Genomic DNA, 10737 nt, shown 5'->3' on the forward strand with positions numbered 1-10737 from the left:
CTTAAGTGGGTGAATCTGAGTTTCTGTGTAGATGGGGGAACCACCCACAAAAAGTAATCAAATCTAATGGCTTTGATCATGACTTACATTCTCAGGGTTGACCCATCAATCTTGTACCCTACTTTAAAGAAGGCTCATCCATAAATAATAATAATAAAAAAATTAAGAAAAATCATATTATTTTGCAAACTTATTGCAATTATTTTATTTTACTATCTCATGCTGTTGATGGACTGTCCCTTTCTCTCTTTCTCTCATGTCATTATTAGTTGGCATTGGGACTTGCAATCACCAAGATCTAAGCTTTAGAGTAATGGAATCTCTCCCACACTTTGTTTTATTAAAAAAAACCCTAATGTGTGGTTAAGCCCTAGGCTTTAAAAAATTGGTAAAAATGATTTGTGTTGATTGGGTTGGTTTTACTAGGAATTCTTGCAGAAAATTTTTTTTTTTTCAAAAAAAAAAAAAAAAAAACCATATTCAAATAACACCTCCCAAAAATAAATATAAAAAAAGTTCTTTTTTTAAATAATAAAATATAATTTTGTATCTTTATTTCTCTATGTGCAATGTATAAGAGACTATAAACCAACAAAAAAAAAAAAAAAATCCCTATATGGGGTAGTACAAAGGAGAAGACAATAAAGAGAAAAAAGAAATTGAGTCTCACCCTTAAAAATATTATTAAAGAAGAGGGAATGAGATTCCTTGGTACTCTCTTCTCCAATTAGATTATGAGGAAGGCAATGGTTTGGCAAATGGGGTAGTGCCACTTGTGATGGTGTGCCCTTTTATAAGAAAGCTATTGATTGGTGTCATAGACTAAAGAAAAAAGAAATAATACTAATAAGAATTGGGAAGTGAAGGTTGGTTCATGGTTGGCATGGCTCTTCTTTTGGAAAAGCTAAAACTAAGGGAAAACCAAATCCATCCAAGGCAACATGGAATGGGAGTTGGGGATTTGAGATCTCTTAAGAAGAGCTTTTAAACATTTCTTTAAGCCAATTTAAGGACTGTGTATCATTGATCATTACCCTCTCTCTCTCTCTCTCTCTCTCTCTCTCGGCCAATGAGATGCTGATAGTAAATAAAGTAGGCTTTGGTCTTGAGCTTTAATCAATTAGGTGAAGCACGTTTTCAAACTTTATATTATGTCAATTTGTACTTATACCTATTATTTATTTCTTTTAAAATATCCACCTACTTATGGTATGAATGTACCCCCTTTATTAAGATTTGTCCAACACCCATTTGATAGGATTGATGTATACAAGCGATTGGTATCCTGTCCATTCCCACAAATTTTGTAAATTAATTTTTTGTTTTCAAAACTTTTTTTTTTAAATAATTGGTTTTTTTTTAGCTCAAAAATTGCTCCACTTCAAATTTCAATATTGCAAAGATTTTAATGAAAATTTTGAATCAAATGTAACCCTAATTGATTCATAAAATTAAAGATGAAATTACTATAGCTAGTAAATGGGATTTGTTTGAAGTCTCGATTCACACCTCATATATTTTACTTGGATTATTTCTTAAATTAAATTTTATTTTCATATATTTTTATTTAAATAATCAAAAGTTGAAATAAATTTACACTTATTTGAATTATGAATAAGAAAATAAAATTCGACTTCAATTGATTGGAATTGGGTTTAGGTAATTAGGTGAGATCGATCTGATCCAATCCAATAAAATGAGAGTTAAGGAGGAACGAGAGTTGATATTATCTTATGTAATAATAATAATAATAAAGAGAGAGACATCTCTCTCATTCTTATTCTCTTTTTGTGAAAAAAAAATACGAAATAACACTTAATAAGAAAATTCTCTTTTGAATTTTATCAATTTATTTTTTCTTTATGAAATGTTGTCCTTTCACAACTTGGGACAAAAAATTCATAGGTGAAACAAAATATTGTAGAAGGTATTTGGAAGCTTTTTTTTATCCGACACAATTATATAGTCAATATTAATTATTTTCATAATTTTTTTTTTCTTGAACTGATTTTTTAAGGCTAGTAAGGGGAGGTTAGATCTTGAAGGGTAGAGGGGAAGAATGTCAGTGTGGGCATGTACAACCAAAGGGTATATAAAATAATTTCTCATATGTTTCTTGAATTTCATGAAAAATATCATAATGCCACAACATGATGAGATGTTGAGGAATCATTGTTTTCAAACTTTTTGGTTCACTTTTTTCAAACCCTAATTTCATGAGGATCTTTTTCTGTACTTTTTTTCTCATATTTTTTTACCCTACCCTTTATATGAAAGTTAATGTAAGAAATGGGACCCTTTTAGGTCAGAGAAATAAGAGTGTCTGCAGTTCCAACTCTTTGTCCCCTCCATGCAGGTCATTGTCTCTAAAGATCTTAGCTACAGTGGACAGCTTTAAATTACTTCTCAGAGAGGACTCATCTACTATTCTTATTGGGTGAAAATCAAACAATAATTTGGTGGGTTATAACCACATGTCTCCTGTTTATAACCTTAGACCTCAATTTAACCTAAAGTTTAAAAAATGAACAAAATATGCTGACAAATCATATTATATTGATTTAAACTGTTGGAGTTTAAATTTAAGTTTCACCGTCCACAAGAATAAGTAGAGATATTTTAAGTAATAATCAAAAAAGAAAAAGTTCATTTAAACGGTTCGATTAATTAAAAATTGGTCGGATCGGTTTATATGTCGATTCCGACAGTTTGATAACGGTTCAGAAGTTGGTCGGTTCAAAGGGTTGGCCAGTCCAATCCGATTTTTAAAATGTTGGTATTTAATCTAGCCTACGTTTTTATTTTAATGCTATAGAAATAAATTAAAGATGTAGATTTAAAAAAGGATGTATATCAAACATATTTTAGTGCCCACTTTATTTGCATGATCAAATGTATGGATGATTTGAGTACAAACTTATTTGATGAACCAATTATTACTAAGTTTCTTCAACTCTTCCAAGCTATACCCACCTGCAGTAATACACAAACTTAATCTAATAAAGTTAGTGAAGCATGTAGTCTAAATATTAATAAGTGAAGTGGAAGATAAAAAGAAGGAGAATCTTCACATGTAATCTCATTAGGATGGTATCTTTGGAACCCATCTTGAGAAAAGGCTTTGCAGTCTTTCTCCTTTGGAAGGCAGTGTCTTTCTTATTAAGGTAAAGAAAGAAGTGCTGGCTGAGAGTTGACAGCACGTTTTTCTCTCATATTTTACATGTTTGCATTGAGAGTGATGGGGTATGAAAAATACCCAGACAGGCTTTCTTATGTTTGAGGTATTGTGGCTTGTGGGTTTTGGGTTTTGTTGGGGCCATTGGCATCCCTAAGATGATTTGGGATCGAGGCTTCCTTTGAACACACATTTTTTCAACTCTCATTTTCATGTGCTTCTAATACTAATCCTATGTTCTTGTTTTTATTATTGGTAATTTAATATAGTGTCTATTATATCATCGACAAGATGCACAAACAAGATCAATCACAATATGTCACTTATATAATTCAATCTTATCAATATGGACTTGATTTAAGTTCCATTATTTTATACCTTCATCTCATTAATTTTTTCTTTTTTATTTTCATCTAATGACCTAAACTTTACTATATGTTTTTAATGATTAAGATTTTAAATATAATAAATATTGAATCAATACCCTTAAATTTATTTTTTTAACTGTAAAGTTTCTATTTTTAATTTATTTAATAACTTAAATTAAGTTATTAAGTTGATTTACTAAACTTTCACTTGAACTTTCAAATTAAGTTAGTAGTTTAACAAAAACAAATATATGTAATATTAGAGGATAACAAAACCGATTAATGTATTTAGTTTTTAAGTGAACAATTAAAATAAAAAATCTATGTGTAATTTTAAAAAATTTGAACAATAAACTAGAATGGCCTTTCTTGAAGGTCGGAAGAAATCCAAATTGACTAATGCGGAAATGGGATTGATCCTATCAAGCAAAATAAAAATAAAAATAAAAATAATAATAATAATAATTAGAAGGAAGAAGAGGAAGATATGGTAGTTGCAATGATTTTGTCTGTTTTTAAAGATGGTAGGTTTGAATGAAAATTGTTGTCTTCCTAATTATTGTTTTCATTTTAAATCAAATAATTGATGCACAAATTTTAAGTCAAATAATTGCAATATTATAGACATCCCAAGAAACTTCATATTCCAGGGTGAGTTGGGTGTAAATTGCAATTTGTAGTCCAAAAAGGGGGTAAACTGAGTTTATGAAAACTCAATGTAGTCAGATTTTTCAAAAATTAAACTAAATACTATTAAGAGACACAATTTTTTTTTATTTTTTATTTTTGGGTAAAAAGCTTTTTGTCACAAAAATGTATCTCTCCATGTTTAGAATGGCAACGGATAGGTCACCCTCATCCTAGCCCCATCTTGTTATTTCAAAATATTTGTTCCCAACTAAAAAATTTAGGGGTGGGATGGAGCACGATAGGAATGGGTTAACATTTAAAAGAAAAAAAAAATTAATTATTTTAACTTTTTTAATTACATTAAAATAAATTAGAATATTATAATTTTTTGTACTCATTTTAAAATTATTTATTTATTATTATTATTATTATTATATATATTACATTTAAAAAAAAAAATTTAATTATTTTAATTTTTTTAATTACATTAAAATAAATTAGAATATTATAATTTTTTGTACTCATTTTAAAATTATTTATTATTATTATTATATATATATATATATTAAAAATAGGAAAATAAAAACTAAATTAAATTAATTTTTAAAATAAAATTTTATGCATAATTGGAATCGGACGAGACGAGACAAGACAATATCTGAACTAGAATTCGTCCTAAGTTTTAAAAAAAAAAATCATAAATATGTTTCAAAACTATTTATTTAAATTTTAAACTCAATTAAGGTGTGGACAAGATGGGTACCAAAAATACCTACTATTCCTATTTAGGAACGCTGCTTTTTTGAAAGTTTAAAATTTTATTTTTTCCAAAAGACTTTTGGATTGATTTTAAGAGTTTTTCTTTTGGTTTAATGATAGTTTGCACTCCCAAGAGTTTGGTTTACTTTGTTTAAAAAAGATATGTCTTTAAAAAGAGATCTAACATGAAAGTCCCAAAAATTTTGTCTCTTTTATAAAAATCTACTTCAAGTTTTTTTGGGATGCTATTTTAAATTATTAAAAAAAATTAAAATATTAATATTATTTTTAAATTTGAAAGGAATTTAAATAGGAAAAGAGTATCCAAAGATGTAAGGAAGATTACGAATTCTTTGTCTACTATTTTTTTAGAACAGTTTTCTATTCCTCGACAAAAAAAAAAAAAAAAAAAAATAAGTCTGATAATTAAGTCTTTGTTTGGCAACTGTTTTGAAAATACTTTTAAAAAATACTTTTTAAAAATTGTTTTCTAATGTTTTGTAAAATAAAAATCTGTTTGGTAATCTGAAATATTTTTAATATATTTTTAGTATTTTTAAAAATAATTTTTACATGTAGTGGTTTATTTTTAGTCATTCTACATGTTTGTATAATTATTTTATAAAATAATCCTAAAAAAAATAAAAATAATTAAAATATGTTATTGTTTTCTATTTTTAAGAAAATAAAACAAAAAATAATTTCTAAATATCAAACATGTTTTCTTATTATTATTATTATTGTTTTAAAGAATAAAAAACTATTCTTGAAAACAGTTGTCAAATAGCCATAAAAAACCATTTTTCATTTTCTATTATAAAAAGTAGAAAACAAAGCCTTTTCAAAAAATATCTTTTAATTATCTTCTATTATTTTCACTTATTTTATAAGAATTGTTTTAACACATAAAATAATTTAAAATAAAGCACTATATATGCTAATATTTTTAAATGCATTTAAAAATAATAAAAACATATTAATTACATCCCAAATAGTTTTTTTATCAATAAAATATCATAAAACGGTTTTTAAAAATTGTTACCAAAAATTGTTTTTGATAATTGTTTTTTTGAAATAGCTTAAATTTGGAAGGAGGTTGATTTGGTAAATGGAAAAATTTGGAAGGAGGATGATATGATAAACGAAAGGGCTTTGATTGAAATGAAAATTGGAAGAAGGTAGGGCATGGGCCGATTGAGGAATGAGGATTGAGTATTGATGGGAAAGATGAGTAATAAATGATGATGGTGTAGCTGCAGACATCACAACGTGCTTTTCACTTCCCCCCCTTTCTTTTCCCACATTCTCACTTCACCTAATTTCACTTCTTTCATTTCACATCTCTCATTTCACCAACCAACACTCACGACTCTTCACCCTTCACTCTTCACTCTTCACTCTTCACTCTTCACCTAATGTTTGTTTGGACTCTGGAAAAGTTCCGGGGAAAGGCAACAATCAGAAAATTGTAAAATAATGTCCAATCTTATAATGCCTTAATTTCCAATCATCGTTATTTTGGATGTATAGAATTATGATATATATTGAAATTTTTTCTTAATATCTTCCTTAAAAAGAATGTTTATTTATTTATTTTTAATAAATGAGGATTTTAAGTAATAAATACCTAATAGAAAACCATCATTTTTATTTTAGATTCAATCTTTTTTATTATTTAAAGAGAGTAATAAAAATGATGGTTGAAAAATAATTATAAAATCTTTTTTCAATAAGAAAAAATATATATATTTTTTAAGGTTCGTTTGGAACTGTTTTTTAAAATAGTTTTTTATTCTTTATAATAAAAAATATAGAAAACGCGTTTGATGATCAATGATCATGTATCAACAATTTGATTGAATATGAAACTATTTATTTATTTTTATTTTTAATAAATAAGGATTTTAAGTAATAAATACCTAATAGATATCCATCATTTTTATTTTAGATTCATTTTTTTTACTTAAGAACATAATAAAAATGATGGTTGAAAAATAATTATAAAATCTTTTTTTAATAAAAAATATTTTTTTAAGATTTATTTGTTGGGATTTTATTTTTCCGTCCATATCATTCCATCAATTTAGGAACGAGGATTCATGCTCGGAACCACGTTGGCATCACTACCCCATGTTCTGTGCACGTTCCAGGCATACTCGGTGATGGAGAGAGTCTTTAAAACAAGGCAGAACACTAATGGTGAAGGTTCCTTAAGCCAACAATCTCTTTTAGTTTTTTCAAAACACCATCTAAGTGGAGGTTATGAAGGTTTAGAAGCACCTGAAACTTGAAAATTGAAAAACGCATTTTAACCTGTAGAATGGCAATGGCGGGAGGTATGTTTTCGATTTGTTTATAATTCCGCTTATGATCCAATTGTTATTTAATGATTGTTATAGCATGTTTAGATTATTTTTGTCCATCAGTTGATATCAGAGCATTGTATGTCTTTGTCTTGTTCATTTTACAATATGCATTTTTCAATAAAAAAAATACTTGGAAATCGTCGGGTTTTACTTCGGGTCGCAAATGGGTTAAATAGACCTGGTTGAAGGTAGGGGGTGACTACAGGGGCTTATTGTTTTGATAGTAAATAAGAAATAAATAAGTAAACCAAAAATGAGAAAAGGGGTAGTAGCCCAAATGGTCACAGTCTTGTCTTCCTTCATCTTATAGGTTCGACTTCTCTTGGCAACAATTTCTTTATGTGCTAGATTATTTATTTTTGTTTGTTGAATGTATATATATATATATATGGTTTATTGTGCATACAACTTTAAATCAAATAATTTTTGCACATTAAATTAAATAATTTTGCATATTAAATTTATTCTTAAAAGCTCTTTATGGATTTAATTTTAGATATTAATGTGCTTACAATTTATACAATTTTAGAAATTTTGCACATTGATATTGAGTTTTGTGTACATATTGCTTATGGTTTCATGCAATTTATATAAGTTTTCTTGTGAATTAATTAAATGTCAAGTGATCCATATAATTTTTAATTAATTAAGGAGTAGCCACAACATCTTTAATTATGCAAAATTATATATTAAGTGTTTTGGGATCACATATAGGAAAATGACATTATGGGTAATGTTTATATTTGATATAATAAAATTTTATCCCACATGAATTTTTTATTATATTTGTATAACTAAATAGGATGGAATATCAAATTATATTTCTTAATTATCCACAGGAATTAGGAAATGGAACATAATTTGATAGTTTTATCTTAAAGTTTTACATGGATCTAATTGAATTAGAACTTTAGCCCACTTGCAAGTTTTATGTCACTAGATTCATAATTTTTTAACATGAGTTACATTGGTAAAACATGATATTTGTTTATTAGTCTCAAATTTGAATTATAAGCATGTATGTTTAATTTTTGTGCAGTCATGTAACCTGCGAATTTCTCTAATATAAAATGTGACATTCTCGAATTGAAAGGTGATAACTATAAAGTTTGGAATGAGATAATTCTCCTTCATTTGGGGTGCATGGATATTGATTATGATATTAGGAAAGACAAACCAACCATTATTGACACCAACACTACAACAGAAAAGGCTCTTTATGAACAATGGGAGCGATCAAATCGCCTTAGTCTGATGTTCATAAAGACCAAAATCTCTTATGGTATTCGTGGTTTTGTCGATCAACATGACAATGTCAAGGCATTATTAAAGGCTATCGATGAGCAATTTGTGACTTCAATATCGATTGGAGTCGAAAATGATCCTGAAACGTTTTCACAAGCCATAAGTTGCAAAGAGTCAAATTTATGGTATGATGCTATGAAAGATGAGATGAATTCTATGGCATTAAATGGAGTCTGGAATCTTGTTGAGTTGCCTGATGGTGCAAAAGCCATTGGATGTAAATGGGTCTTCAAGACAAAGAAAGATTCATTGGGAAACATTGAAAGATATAAAGCAAGACTCGTTGTTAAAGGATTCACTCAAAATGAAGGAATTGACTAAAATGAGACTTTTTCTCCTATATCTAAGAAAGATTCTTCTCGTATCATTATGACATTAGTTGCACATTTTGACTTAGAGTTGCAACAAATGGATGTGAAAATGACATTTCTCAATGGAAATCTAAAGGAAGAGGTTCACATGAAACAACCAGAAGGATTTTCCTCTAGTGATGGTGAGCATTTGGTATGCAAGCTTAAGAAATCCATATATGGATTGAAACAAGCATCCCGTCAGTGGTATTTCAAGTTTCATGATGTTATCTCTTCATTTGGTTTCTTGGAGAACATTATGGATCAATGTATATATATCAAAAAGTCAGTGGAAATAAGATTTGGTTTCTTGTTCTGTATGTGGATGACATTTTACTTGCAACTAATGATAAGGGTTTGCTACATGAGGTGAAACAGTTTCTATCTAAAAACTTTGATATGAAGGATATGGGTGAAGCGACTTATGTCATTGGCATTAAGATACAAAGAGGCAGATTTCGAGGCCTTTTAGGTATGTCTTAAGAGACTTATATCAACAAGGTTTTAGAGAGATTTCAGATGAAAGATTGTTCACCAAGTATAGCTCCCATTGTGAAGGGCGATAGGTTCAATTTGGACCAATGCCTGAAGAATGATCTTGAGCGGGAACAAATGAAGAACATTCCTTATGCTTTTGTTGTTGGACGCTTGATGTATGCTCTGGTCTACACAAGACCTGACATTACATTTGCTATTGGGATGTTAGGAAGATATCAAAGTAATCCAGGTATAGACCACTGAAAAGTTGCAAAGAAGGTGATGAGGTACCTTTAGGGGACTAAAGACTACATGCTTATGTATAGACGAACTGATAATTTGGAAGTGACTGACTACTCTGATTCAAACTATGCTGGTTGCATTGATTCGCGAAAATCAACTTCAGGATATGTCTTTATGCTAGCCGGTGGTGCTGTTTCTTGAAGAAGCACAAAGCAAACTTTGATTGCAACTTTCACTATGGAGGCTGAGTTTCTGTCTTGTTTTGAGGCTACCTTGCATGGTGTATGGTTAAAGAGTTTCATTTCTGGGCTTAGAGTTGTGAATTCAATTTCTAGGCCATTGAAGATATATTGTGACAATTCAGCTGCAATTTTTATGGCTAAGAACAACAAAAGTAGCAGTTGAAACAAGCACATCGACATCAAGTATTTAGCCTTAAGAGAACGTGTTAAAGAGAAAATAGTGGTTATTGAACACGTTAGCACTAAATTGATGATTGCTGATCCTTTGACTAAAGGCATGCCACCGTTAAAATTTAAGGATCATGTAGATAGATTGGGACTTGGTTCCTTTGTGTGATTTTCATTGTAAGAACAAATGTTATTTTCAATGAAACTCTATTTGTGATGTTTTTCTCATATTTGATTTTCTTTGTGTACACTTTTATTCATTTATTGAGAAATATCATTAATGTTTGGACCTAGAATAAACATAGGGTTTATTCATTAAGCTATATGGGCTAGTGTTTAAGAGACATGATGCATTGTGATACATGGAAGATAATACTCGATTTTAGAGGACCTATCGCCATGATTCATGTGTTTTGTTTCTTGCTATGATGAATGATGGAATATATGGACCAAGTGGGAGAATTTTGGGATTTTATTTCTCCTGAATCGTCGGTAATAAACCGAAGACGTGTTTCGGAATGTGGTCCACATCATTCCATCAATTTAGGAACGAGGATTCATGCTCGGAACCACGTTCGCATCACTACCCCATGTTCTGTGTACGTTCCAGGCAGACTTGGTGATGAAGAGAGTCTTTAAAACGAGGCAGAACAC

The sequence above is a fragment of the Vitis vinifera genome, chromosome 1 (assembly GCF_030704535.1).
Source record: "Vitis vinifera cultivar Pinot Noir 40024 chromosome 1, ASM3070453v1".
Taxonomy (NCBI): domain Eukaryota; kingdom Viridiplantae; phylum Streptophyta; class Magnoliopsida; order Vitales; family Vitaceae; genus Vitis; species Vitis vinifera.